At 48.0% G+C, this 14,012-nt stretch overlaps 1 protein-coding gene across 3 annotated transcripts in view; it reads right to left on the minus strand.

Annotated features, from left to right (window-relative positions):
• APOC3 (apolipoprotein C3) overlaps positions 1-14,012 on the minus strand; it is a 298,571-nt gene that overhangs the window by 144,305 nt on the left and 140,254 nt on the right. The window contains exon 1 of one of the 3 annotated variants that reach the window (XM_052697468.1): positions 4,123-4,127. The exons of the other annotated variants lie outside the window; for them this stretch is intronic. The gene's annotated coding sequence lies outside the window, so the exon portion shown is untranslated. Of the gene's footprint in view, positions 1-4,122; positions 4,128-14,012 lie in introns of those variants that run through there. 3 annotated transcript variants of the gene reach the window in all.

Here is a 14,012-nt window from a genome sequence, read left to right on the forward strand (position 1 = left end):
TGTGCGGGGCTGATGGTCTGTGTGGAGATGCTGAAAGGGGTCGTGACTCCCTAAGTGCTCGTCAGGATGAAGGATGACAGCCCCAGACAATGAGACACTTCTCTTCCTTTCTCTCCTGCTGTTAATGAGTGCTCCGGTGGCCAGGGCTGCAGGTTGTTTTATTTTATTTTCCCTCTGTTATTTCTCTCCCTGTTTATTTGTTTAATTAATTAATTTATTTTTTTCCCTGTTTCTCCCTCCTCCTCCTTCCTTCTCTGCCCTTCTCCTGCCTTCCCTCTGGCTTCTGCAGCTATTTGTGTTGAGCTGTTAGTGCTCTGAAAATTTAATTAGGTGTTTGGATGCAGGCTGAAAACTGGGGCTGAGCATGCCGAGCACCCAAACCCTCTTCTGTCCCAACCTGAGCCCAGCCTGTAGGGACACAGGGCAGCATGGTGGCACAGTGGGGACGTGGTGGTGCTCCATTGGTGCTGGGGTGCCCACAGGTTCACCCTAGAGCTGCTAGGTGGGATGTGTGGGGGCACAGGGAGGGATGTGGGGGCACACTCAGTGTCTCCCAGCCTGCTGTGTGCAGGAATACAGCTGTCCCCACACCCTGTGCGTCCTCCCCAAGGACATGGAATCAGGGTGGCAATATGGGGTGCCCACCTGGAGAAGGTGAGAAGGATTTAAACGAAGGCTCAATCAGAGTCCCTTGCTGTGAGTGGCTGGGGCAGCTAATTAGAGCTGGCAGAACGTTTCTTTTGTTCCCAGAAACAAAACTCGGGCTGAAAATGAAAGTGCATTTGTTAAAAAGAAACAAACTAAAATTCCCCAGCTGCTGCTCCCACGAACAACGTGCAGATTTAGCAGCGGGGACAGAGGTTTTCTCTTCTGTATCACTGTGGGGCAGGGCTGGAAAGTGCTGCTGTGTGACAGTCTGGGAAAGGGACATGCAAAGGAGCGGGGTCCCTGTGGGTGCTGGTGCTCATGGTGGGGCTGGGGGTACCCACAGCTGTGTTGTGTGCAGTGAGGGTGGGCAGTGAGGGCTGTATCAGCGTATCTGAAGAGCTGAGGCTGTTGCACATTCCCAAAGTCTTGCTTTCTTGCCTTTTCTCAATGCCTTTCAGCAATAAGCTTTATCTGGCTTTGAAGGTCTTATTCTGGAGACACTGCCTTAAAGAAAAAAAAAAATAATAATATATTGAAAGAAAAAAAAAAAAAAAACCACCCTTCTCCGGCATCTTTTCCCAGTCTCAGGGTGACACAAATGACTGATTTTCATGCAATGTTGCGAGTGCCTTTCAGAGGCACAATGGAAGGTTCCCTGACAATGTCACACGTCTATTCAAAACAACCTGCACGCCACTCACAGGCCCACACATTTGCACAGCGCTTGTTCTCCGCTGTGATAAGGCATGTTAGGGTTTTTATTATTTTTTTTTTTTTCCCCTATTCTATTTCAGAAATGATTTTGGTCTTTTAAGTCTTCGGCTTTTTTTTTTTGTCTTTTATTTTTTCCCCCTCCTTGTTGCTGAACAATAAGATGTGTCCTGCTTTCATGCATGACGTGATCCTGTGCTGCTGTCAGTGATGCATGGGATGACGAGGTGGGTGCTGGGGGTGGGCTGTGGGGTATTGATACTCCTTTGCTCCCAATTAAATGGTGTCCAAAGGGGTAACCCTGTGCTGCAGCGCTGGGTGACACCAGGGCTCCTTGTTCCCAAGGGACCAAAGTCATAGAAAGGCTCAGGAGGAGGGGAGCTCAAAGCCCATCCAGTGCCACTGCTGGCCGTGGGCAGGGCTGCCCCCCTCCAGCTCAGGCTGCCCAGGGCCCCATCCCACCTGGCCTGGAGTGCCTGCAGGGATGGGGCACCAACAGCAATCTGGGCAGCAGTGCCAGATCCTTACTCCCCTCACATCTAACATCTCCCCTCTGGTTGCTTAAGGCCATTCCCCCTTGTCCTGTCACTGTCAGACTCTGTACATAGTCACTCCCCCTGCTTGTAAGCTCCCTTCAACTACTGGTGGGCTGCAATGAGGTCTCCTCTTCTCTTCTCCAAACTGAACAAGCCCAACTCCCTCAGCCTGTTTTCATTGCAGAGGTCTCAGTGTTCAGACCCAGAACCTAAACAAAGCTTGTACCTCCCGCCCATCTCTCCCTTTTTTCCCCTCATGAAAGGGTCAGTTAGACACAGGGACTTCAGTGTGAATAAACTCAGATTTTACGTCCACATCAGCAGGATTCTTAAACTTCCGAAGTGCACAAAGTGTCCATGTTTTAACATGAGAAATTGCCGGGATTGTCTGAAGGAAAACTTCTTACATAAAACAGGGTATGCATTTGAAGGGAGAAATTCTCTGATGAAGCGAACCCAGGCAGTCATAAAAAAGTTAAACCAGGCATAAAGGGAAATGTCAGATGTGTGGGAGAGCCAGATGTCTCTCTATTTTTTTTCTCTCTATTTTTTTAAAAAATATTTTCATAACGTAGATCAGATTATGGGGGAATATATGTATGTATGAAGCAGGGAGGGGTATGAGCAGAGCATTCTGCTTCCAGCCTTTAACTTGATGTAATGCAGAGCGCTCCAGAAAGAAAAACATTTTTTTTTATTTCTAAATAAAGCACTTCAGAGTGACACATTTATGGCTGGCAAAGAATTACTCAAACAAGAGACATTGCCAGCTATTTATTTTAAAAGCTTTTTTTTTCCTTTTTTTTTTTTCCTTTTTTTATTTTCCTTTTTTTTTTTTTTTTTTTTTTTTTTTTTTTTTTTAAAGGGGAAAAAAAAAAGTTCAAAACCCCTTTTTGCTCTTTTCAGTATTTCCTTTCAAAGCTTTAAGATGACGTGGCTTTTCTGCTGCCAGGTTTAACTTCCCAACGTTGGCAGGGTGCGGGGAGAAAGTCCACATCCTTGGGGCAGCAATGGGAGCCCGGTGGGATCAGAAGGAAAGGAGAGGGGCATGCAGGTGGGTTCCTCAGGCTGACCCCACGCTTGCTCTCAACACTTGGCCTACAGGCCAAACTGCATTGGAATGAATGGCCATGAATCTCTGAGCCTGTGAGATAGCCTACAGATGCCTTTGTGTTCTGTGGCATCAGGAGTTTGTGCCCTGGCTGCTGCAGCCTCCTATGGTCTGCATCCCTGCCTATGCCTCCTATGTGCATCACACAGCAGCTCCTATGGAGAGAAAGAGAAATGCAGGCCCTGGAGCTCCCCTGCCTGAGCGCACCACGACCTGTAAATAACTCGCTGTGCTGGGACTGGGCAAAGCGCTGCCTGCTGTGCTGTTCCCCAGGACGTTAAAATATTAAATGCGAAGTCACTCGGATGTCTATTTATCCAACGCTGTGTGAGTCCCAAGAGCCTGTTGTTTAAATGTGCTGTGCTAATTTGTTTCTAAAGGAATGGGAGCAAAGAAGGCAAGAGGAGGAATTCGGGATTCTACGTCAGCAGAGCCCCTCCTATAGGCGGATGGGGGTGGGATGGATGTGGCATGGATGTGGCATTGCCACTGGAAGCCAAACCTTCATGCTGCCATCGCTGCAGGAGCCAGGCCTGCTGCGATGCATCAAGCACGGATTGTGCTTGGTTTTATGTAGTCCCGCCGTCAGGTTTTAACTTCTTGATCAAAACTTTCCATTTCTGAAGTCAAATCGGCCTTCCGTCCTTAGGAAGGAGCGCTAAAAGAGACTTCAAAAATTTAAAGGTCAAAATTGAGATGTTCCGTGCTCACACATTTTCCTGTGGTTTTGGTGTCTGCTGGCAGCTCAGGCGTATACTGAGAGGTTTTGTGGTGTTGCTTGCCTTAGTGAGGCTGCACTGATGCAGTACCACCATGCCCACAGCATCCACAGTGCCCTCAATGCCCATGATACCCACGATATCCAGAGCATCCATGGCACCTGCAATGCTCTCGGTGCTTATGGTGCCCATGGTACCCCTGAAAGCATTGCATTCCATTGTTTTGCTTTTGGGTTGGTGCTAAGGCTGCGTTGCATTCCATTGCAGTGCGTTGTGTTGTATTGCGTTTCATTTCATTGTGTTGGTTTTTTTTGGTTCTGTTTAGGTTAGGGTTAGGCTGAGGTTGGGTTACTGAGAGTGCCCACAGCACCTGTAGTGCTCACAATGCCTGTGCTACCCACGCTGCCCATGCATGGGGAGGTGCAGGCACGGTTCCTTGGCTCCCAAGCTCCTGGGTTAGCAGCGCACCCGGATGTCAGGCCAAGTGGCCAACACAACCAGAAACATTTGGAAAGCTGTGATAGTTCCTACAAGGTCGGGATATGTGAAACACCTCATTAAATTGCTCAAACACTGAGCCATGTCTTTAACCAAGGCCTTTTAATGTCAGTTCCTACAGACTAAATAGCAGAGCATTAGCATACCTGTCAAGGCTTCCCCGTTAACCTCTTATGCGAGTGCGATTTAAGTGCCTTTCTCAGCCCGTGGCACATTTCCTTTCCATCTCTTTCAAAAAAGAAAGAGAAGAAAAATGGAGCTTCTCAACATTAAGCTCCAGAGATCTTCTCTGGTTGAATTCAGGTTTGTTTTACAACATGGCAAATCTGTTCAACGCAAAAGAAACGCAAGCTTGTAACACAAAGTGGCTGTGATGTGTTTCAGCCAGGGCTCAGAATAGCTCTCCTCTGTTACTCTTTCATTCCAGCATGAATGGGAGCTGGAGTGAGGGAAGAAGAGTGGATCAAGTAGAGATCCTGGAGCTGCAGGATGAGAACTGAGCCCTTGGGTTGATCTCACTCGTTTGCCTTCCCTGCTCTGTCTGACACTAAATCCCCTTTAATTCGTCTGAGCGGTGTTACATTTGTCATTTCATTAGCTTTTCATCTCAGCTACTTTCTTTCCCCCATAGATTATTCTATTTCTCCCGCTTTCCTCCCTTTCTCTTCCTTTTACTCTATAATTGGATCATTTGCAGTTTATAGGAAAGATGAGAAACAAAAGGTATTGACAACCCAACCATCCAAAATTATGTGTCAAGCTCAAAAAAAAAATGAGATGAAAAGAAAATCTGGATCCTCTTTCTTTGCATTCTGATTTCTGAATCCACGCAGCTCATTAGTTTCCTGCATTCAGGGCTTTTTCTGTATCTGAGAAAACCAGAAATCTGCTTTTAACAAGAGCTGAGGCTCTTGTGCAATCCGTTGGCTCCGGCGGTTTGCAAGATGCAATGGTGTTAAAATCCATCATAAATGCTGAATGCCGAATCCAGGTTTCCCTTTGCTGGGCGAAGCTTTAATTTCAGGCCTAACGTTTTTACACTGCCCCTTTAAAAAGATGATCAATTATTCTCCGGGACAAAACAAATGGCGTTTGTAATGTGGATTACTTCTACTCGGAGTGAGGAGCTTGTCGCTAATTGGGCACTGGCTGCCTGCTAGGACTGAGCTGCACAAAGTACCGACTTCCAGCAAAACAATGGCTCCGAGGAAATCTGCAGCCACAATCATGGAGTTTCAGCTTCATTTGCTGAGACGCCACGTCGCTCCCATTACTGCTGAACTTTGGTTTTAGCAACTGCGTGCCGGTGCGTGACTTCTGCCTGCTGGAGCAGGGCCTGTTCCTGCTGCTGTGATCAGTGCTGCAGTGCTTCCTCGGCTGGTTGAAGGAATTATTTCTCCTAAGATACAGGGCAGGTCATCCCGCTTGCTTTTCCTTGTAAGGGAACCAAAGGGTGGCTGTGAAGTGGAGGGGCAGTGCTTGGGACAATCTGTTCACTGCTTCTGACCGAGGCTCAGAGCAATTACTGCTGGAATAAGCCCAGTCCATCCATCTCACAAATTCCCCTCCAGGGGCTGCCCCATTAGTAGCAAATAACTAATTATTGCTGTCAGCTCTAATAAAAAAACATGAGTTGAAAGATACTTTTCCCCCCATAACTTTCTAATGTGGCATACATTACTGGAGTCAAAACTAACTTCTAAATTGAGCAATTCCAGACATTTGTCAGACTCCAAGAAATGCTTTAATTAGCGCTGCTTAATAAAGTGTTTGGGTAATTAGGAGAACATTTGTCCTGCCTGTGCATTTTTCCCTCTTGCTTACAACAACTTGAAAAAAAAAATTAATTGGAGTCTGGGCTTCCAGAATTATTTGATTGTTTTTTTTTTTTTTTTTTTTTTTAAAATCATCATTGTTATTATTTCTTTGCTTTTTAAAACACATTTCCTCTGTACCAAAGTAATTGTGCAACTTCTAATAATGACTGGTGGAATCTTCCTTGAGCAATTCCAGCACGGCGTTATTCAGCTGGGTTGAGAGCTGTCAGCATGCAGGTGATGCTGCAGAGCTCACTGGGTTTGGGCTCCTCTCCACATTCCCACCCCAGACTTGTGCTGCTGGAAGCTCTCCTCTGCTCTTGAAGCAGCAGTGGGAGCCTTCCTGCTGCTGCTGTTCCCCACATCTACATGGCTTTGAGATGCTGCTTTCAGAAGCTCAGCCCTTTGGTGCAGCAAAGAGATGTTTGACAAGCTCTACTGCTTCAATTATTAAAGATGTAAGGCCCAGCTAGCCTGGTGATATCCACACAGAAGGATATTCAGTTTGTCAATTGAAGGAAACAATTGGCTGTCGATTGCATTTTCACCACAACTTTGAGTGGGAGCTGTGCAAAATCTGACTAAAACCTCACTCTGTCCTGGCAGGGTGCGCTGCGTTCCCTATCACAACTTTGCCCTTTGGATGGGTGCATTCACTGACTGCAATTAGCTGGCTTGTCTGGGTCACAGGAGTGTGGGAATGAGCAGAAGTGTGTGGGTTCCTGCTGTGTGGTTGGGGCTGTGTGCCCTCCAGCTGCCCAGCTGTGCTGCTGCATGGCAAGAAGAGCTGGGAGCCAGCAGTGTTCTGGTGGGGAAGGGCAATGCTGGCCTCCAGCCCCCGGATCAGCTGCACAACACATCAGCACCCCCAGGGAATGAAACCCAGCGCTTTCCAGTCCTTTAACCCATCGTGATATGTCACTGATCAGCACAATTGGCTCTAATAGCTCCCCAGGTAGATTCAGGAGAGCAATGAGTTGAACATAAAAATCCCTTTATTATTGCCATTTTGCTTTTATATACCCATCAAGCTTTCATATTTAATCTCCTATATCACAATAGCTGATCATTTTTAACATTTGACATTGATAAAGTGCCCACTGCTATTATTCTGACATACTATAAAACATTACACCCATTTGCAATAGAAAAGGCAAAGAATCAATACTCAGCCCCATTTTCCAGCTCGGCAGTAAATCACAGAGAGCCTAACAAATTGTTTTAAATATAAGCACCTTCAGAACCAATAAAGAACCCAACCAATCCCTGTCCATTGTCATATCTGTCAAACATCCTTTCTGTTAAATGGGCATGTGGGTGTTCATCCAAAAATGCAGTGTTGTTCCCCAGAAGGAAGTCCTACAGAGTTTGGAGCTGGGGAATGGTTGCAGGATGCTCCCTAAGTGTCCTTGGTTATCAGGTGCTGCCTTCTGACCTACCTCTGGCAAGGATGAAGATGGTTAAGCCGACATGATGGTTAAGCTGAGCATGATTCAGGAGGTGAAGTATCTCACTCAGTGATACAGAAAGAATGAAAGAAAACCAAATAATCGATGCCTGATGCCCAAGCAAAGCAAACAGCTCCATTTCCCACCTGCTCCACTGCTGGGTGCAAAGTTGGTCCTTTCTGAAGATGTCACAGAGAATTTGGCAGATTATTCCTGAGCATTTTCAATTAGATGCTGATGGAGAGAAACGAAGCCGTGGTAAATATGGGCACCTGCGTGTCCCCAGATGTTACTCCTGTGCAGGCAGCAGGGGTTGCTGCAGCTTTGGGGGCTGCATGCTCAGCTGCATGGTTGCAGAAGCATCCGTGTCGGAATAAGGGCTGAATTCCCCCAGCAGAGTAAGTTATTGCCTGATATTTCACACGCGGTTGTCCCTCCTTGTCAGCTCCGTCAGCTTATTAGTCCCCGGGTTTGGCAGTGAGTTTGCTTTGCCGGGAGTTGTGTCTGTCCCTGCTTAACCTCCACCCATCCATCTTCTCCATGTGCACCTCAGAGTGCAACCACTGCGCAGGGGGCACTCACTCACAGGAAGGTAAAACAAAGAAATCCTCATCGCTTTAACGCCTGGGATAATGTAAACCTCGTGCGCGCGGCTTAAAGAATGTTTTCAGCCTGCGTGCTGTCAAATAGCTCCTAAATAACACAGTTTACCCAGGTTGGCTGATTTATAGGGGCCCGGCTGCCAGACCCCAAGGATGACATTTTAAACACATCTTCCTTTCATTTGTAAGGGATTAAATGAACGTGTTTTGACAAGATTGATCATACGGAGGTTCAGACTATTTCTCTCTGCGGCTTCAATCTATAGCTTGTAGAACTGATAGAATATTATTGTGTCTCATTAAAATAATGCACGGCTTGCAGTGGCTGCTGCACGCAGGAAAGCAGTGAGGCTGCAGGAAGAAGTGCAACTCCTCATTGCTGTCTCCAGCACGACCTTCCTCGGCCTCCCGCAGGGATGCACTTAGTCCTTTATTGGACATTTATTTAATGTGTGCTCCTCAGTGTTATGTTCTTCAATGTTGGCCTCCAGAAGGATTGCTTGGAGCTAAATTATGCTGTTAACACCAGCTGGGAGTACGAGACAGTTTCTAATTCCTCTGTTTCTCTACAGGGAAGTTACTCCCTCTTTAACAATAATTTTCATACTATTTTTGCCAATCACTAAATTCCAGGCTGGGCTTTGCCCACTGACACACACCGGTGCTCACAGAGACATCTGAGGAGCCCAGTCGTGTCTTTTAGGCTCTAATCTTGCGAAGTGTCTTGCTGTGTAGGGCACCAAGGCTTAGAATCACAGAACCACAGAATGGCTTGGGTTGGGAAGGACCTCCAGTTCCACCCCTCTGCCACAGACAGGGCTGCCAACCACTGGATCACTTGATGAGAGAATCAGTTTGGCCCCCCCAAGATGAGGCTTTTTTGGACTTTGGTTTCCTTAGCTTTGTGATCACTGTGCTAGGCATAGGAGTAAAAAAAAAGCCTTTACAACCAGAAGAACATGTGTAAGATCCGAGGCCTTTGAAGAGCTTGGCATCTGTGGGTGCTGTTCTGGACCCCTACATGGTCTGCTTGAAGGCTTTGCAAGGCCTGCCTGGTGCCAGTTCATCCTGCACAATTTGTGCTTTCCTCTATTGCTAAGTCATGGCCATTCATTACGTTGCCCCCAGGCAGGCAGCCAAACCCAACTGGAAGAAAACTTTTCTCTGTCCTGTTTTTGGCTTGTAGACATGACATATTTCCTTCCTGGCTCAGTCCAGGCTTGTGAAGCCATTGCCCCTGGATGGCAGGTGAAGACTGAACTCTTCGAGGTATCTGCTGGTAATTTGCATTCCTGAATTATGCATGGGAAGAAAAAAACAGAAATAAAGTACAAGGAACAGGAAATCATTGCGGTGTTTTTAATCTGAAAGGTGAGATCGAACCACTGTTTGTAGGCTGCCTTTAATGGCCCCTCAATTGGTAATTAGTGTTATGTTATCACATATCTTTAATAGAATATTGATGCCTTTGGCAGAGATATAATCCCAGTGTCAAGAGTAATTCCCCTCTTTCCAGTGTGTTGCACTTATTACACACAGGCCTAGCAGAGCTGGTCGTGAGGCTCGGCTGATGCATCTCAAATCAATTAGATGCAGCCCTTCACCACAAGTGACTTACAGCTCGTCAGAGAAATGCATATTAATGGTTTGCTTTGGGAGCACGAACTGGCAGCAAGGAGTACCAGCTCTGTTTGACTACCACTTGCTTTGTGTGCTGGTTCAAGGAACGCCTTTGGGATTGCCAACTGCTTCTTGGATTGCATGCCCTCCTCTCAGCTGATGCCTTTGGGAATGCAGGCGAAGGTGCTGCAGCAGTGGGAGCTGCTTCTGGGCTGGTGTGCAGGGAGGGCAGCATCGAGTCAGGCCCCTGGGGCAGCTGCAAGAGCTCTGCAGGGATTTCTGTGCCCCAGCCAAGCTCACGAGCATCCACACTCAGTGTTCCCTCATTGCTGACTGAGGATGAACATCCATTGCACTTTCACAGCAGGTACAGCGAACCTGGGCAAAGCTCTTGATTCATTCGTCAAAGTGCTTTCAGTTTCCATTTGAAAGCAGCTGAAACAATAATAAATACTAAGCGGCGAAAGTTAATCTCTATCCAGAGCACTGTAATAAATGAGAAGTTAAACAAAAATCAATGTGGACCTGTTAATTCTGGCCGGCTCCTGAGGTCTCTGCAGAGCTGAGCTCAACCCCGCTGGGACTGCATCCAGCCCTGCCCTAACACAGGGCATCTTCAGCCAGGGCAACTGTGTTGTCTTCATGCCTGGGGCATTATCCACAAGCAGCACTGGGAAGCTGAGCCTTAACGGGAGCCTTTTACTCTGTCAGAACACGAAGGATCTTATTTGGGGAGGAGAATAAGGCCCTCCAACTATTTAGCTGAGTTCATTGTACTTGTAGTTCAGCACAAGTGTAATTGCTTAATGAATCACACGCCATCTCTCCTTGATGTACACGCGCACTGGCACGTATCAGGAAGATAATGCGATCCTCCACCAGCCGCCTCTCAAATGACAGCAAAGGGAAATTGGGATCAATACTTCCCCTGTTATCTCCATCTGCTAAAGACTTCGGCGTTGCTGGAGCCGGCAGCGTTGCCGCTCGCCGTGCAGCTTCCCTTCCTCCCCTCGGTCACAGCAATGAAAGCCAAGCCCACCGGAGCTCTGGCTCCCTCGCTTTCTTCAAGGATTTCTCAGCCATCTTTCAAGGGCACTCGCAGCCCACGGGGCAGAGGACTGCAGACAGCATCCTTCAGCCTGTCTGATCGCAGCGATCCCACTGTGCTCGGCAAGGCTTGCTGCCACGGCTCCATCTTAAAAGCAGCGCTGAACTCCGCACCTCTCTGCTCGTGAAGCCCGCAGATGTGTGCGAGGTCCCTCGTGGGGTTGGAGCCGTTATTCTCCCCCCAGGACAGCCCCTCTGTTGTCCCCTTGCTGGGTGGCACGCAGCTCTGATGGATGTGTTTGTGGAGCAGTGCTGCGTCCCAGCAGAGCGATGCTGCGCATGTTCTCCGTACATCGTAATGTCAAATATCAATCATGCATGATAAACACAGTTTGAAGGCAAAGGACATTTTGGAAGATGGAGAGAGAAGACTTTAAGGATCTATTTGGTGCTGATGGGTGCCTGGTGAGGGCAGGTCCCTCCGGCATTGATGCTGGAGAGGTTCCACCCCGACAGCTCCTGGGGATGCTGCTCTGCATGAGCCCAGCTCCTCGATTTCCCCCTTGGGATCAAAGAATGCGATTACTGCAGAGCTGCTGTACCGAGGCAGCTGTAAACAACGTCCCACACTCGAGATTGATACCGGTAATCCTTAAACCTGGAAGCTTGTGAGCTGCCAAAAGTACTTCTGGGGAAGCGTTTGAGGACAACAAGGACTTTCCCCAGGACCCCACCGTCGCTCCAGCTCTCCCTTGTCCCCCCGCCTGCCTCCACCAAGGGGAGCTGCAAACCCATCTGAGAAGGACGGACGGTTCCAGCTGGGGCTCCCGGTGCCTTCCTGTGCCCATCCTCTTCTCTCACCCTCAGGATGCACAGCAGCACTCTGGGCCCAGCAGCACCCATGTGGGTGCTGGATGGGGACCACAGCCTGCCCAGAGCCTTTTGGCAATGGTGAGTTGCCCTCTGCCCTATGGCCCCAGCACAGCCCTGCACACACTGGGGCCTCACTGGCAGCTGAAGCAGAGCGCAAGCACTGCCTCAGCTTCAGCATCCTGAATTAAAGACTGATTAAAGGATGACACACGGGTGACATCCCTGCACCAGGCTGCCTGCAATGATCCGTAGTGGAGCAGGCACAGTAAATCTGCTGGTGCTTTGCTGCTTCCATTTGCACGGCTCCCTGAGTTTTGTTTCCCTTTCAGTGCCTTTAGCCTCAATTAAGTAAAGTAGCTCAGCATTACAGACACAGTCCCGTTGACATTTACACTTAAGTGTGGTTTTCTTGAAGCACCATACTGTATGGGAGCCTTTAAATAGCCTTGTTTCCATTCTGTTGCATGTCAGTGCCGATGACAAGGTACAGAACTCTCCAGGAGATGGAGTGAGGAAGTCCACGTGTGCACATGCTGCACAACCCGCTCTCCACAACCACTGGCACAGGTTGCCCAGAGAGGTGATGGAGGCAGCCAAGGTCAGACTGGACGGGGCTCTGAGCACTGCTGGAGCTGTGTGTGCCCCTGTGCACTGCAGGGAGCGGCACACCAAGAGTCCCATCCAGCTCAAACCATCCTCGGATTCTATGATTTCTGAGGAATGCTGCCCAAGCTCCCTATACAAAAGCAGAAAGCTTCAATGAAGATGGATTGCAACCAGGACCTCTGAAACCCACCTGCGCCCACAATGTCCCTGGGCTGCTGTGCCAGGAGCAGAGAAAATGTGACCCACAGCTTTGCAATAAATCCCAGAACCGGGCTGTGGCACACAGGAGCTGCCATCGGGAGATTTCTGCTTAAGAATTCTCCCCGTGCGCTTCGAAGGCTGCGTGTATTTAACTTTTAGCAAAACACCGGCAATCAGAAATCTTTTCTTCGTCGACACAAAAGCGGCGGCTCCGAGGTCTCCCAGATAATGATGGTGATGCACATTAGCATATATTTTCCTGAGAACGGCACTGTCGTAAGGCCAGCCTTGAAAGCTATTCCGAGTATTTACAGCTTTTATGAGGCCCCCCGGGAGAGAATAATCTTAAAGTACTGCAGACACCGCTTGGAAGAACTGTGAAAAACATTCAATTTAGGAACAATTTTTGCCTCCATCTATCTATTTTGTGTCAGCACTTGCTCCTGCCACAGGTTGTTTCCCCACCCGGTGCCTGGGTCTGCTCTGCTGCAGCACTGGGTCAGAGCAGCAGCGGCTCTGATGGTGCAGGTGGGGAAGGAAGGGCTTGGGTAGGAAAGAGCAGTGGTGGATGACGAGCTTCGAGAAGGAAAAGGATGCTGTCATGCAAGTGCCTCTTTGGAAAAAAAGGGAGGAAGAGGAATACGGGAAGATAAAGCAGCTGGATTGTGTCTAAGCAGTGTGCTTTCAGTTTTCCAGTAGATTTTTGAGTCTGCCCAAATGCATGTGTCGTGTCCTATTACCCCATCCTCGGGATGCTGTAACCATGTCAACCAGAGGGAAGAAAAAGCAAGCAAGCAAGCAAGCAAAAAAAAAAAGAAAAAAAAAAGGCAAAGGAAAACCCAGCCCGAAACCCACTATCCTTCTGGATTATGCAAAGCACATGAGTACCTGATCCAGCTCCCTAAATTACAGGGTTTTACAGCTTTCTGTTTATAGTGGAATGTCACAAATTGTAATGATCTGCTCTATCATTATGGGAGCAGATGCCAAACTTAGATCTCTAAATGTTTATAAAAAGACTCTCACTTGCTGTACTGCTGCAGAGGGGGCTCAGAGCTGGTTGGCAAGCTGGGAGGACAGAGATGATGTTAGCCCAGGGGTGTGCATGCATGCAAAAACAGCTGAAAATGTGCTTGCATGGAGCCCTTTCCAGCTGCAGTGCTGGGCTGTGGGGGATCCTGCTCACACCACTCCACAGTGGGCATGGTTATTAATTAATTGCTGAGCAAATGCAAGAGTAAGTATGAAAAGAACCCAGGAACTACTAAATTGGTATGAGGAACCACAGGTAGCTGGTGTGAACTCATGCAAAACTACCTATGCAATGCAGAATGCTCAATGTCTGATCTCTTAATTACTCGAGTGTCATTTTTTTCCTCCTATTACTTAAAAACTTCAATGCAAAGCAGGAACAATCCATTCCGCCTGTGTTCTCTGTAAGTAAATGAAAATAGCAACTGGAGAGACTCCGAGTGGACAGCTTGGACCAAATGTAACAGGCAGAAAATTCCTCCAGCTATCAGGGAGATAATTTCTAAATGGGAACAACAGCCATGGAAATGAATAGCGTTTTAA

The sequence above is a fragment of the Tympanuchus pallidicinctus genome, unplaced genomic scaffold (assembly GCF_026119805.1).
Source record: "Tympanuchus pallidicinctus isolate F22 unplaced genomic scaffold, pur_lepc_1.0 scaffold30, whole genome shotgun sequence".
NCBI lineage: Eukaryota > Metazoa > Chordata > Aves > Galliformes > Phasianidae > Tympanuchus > Tympanuchus pallidicinctus.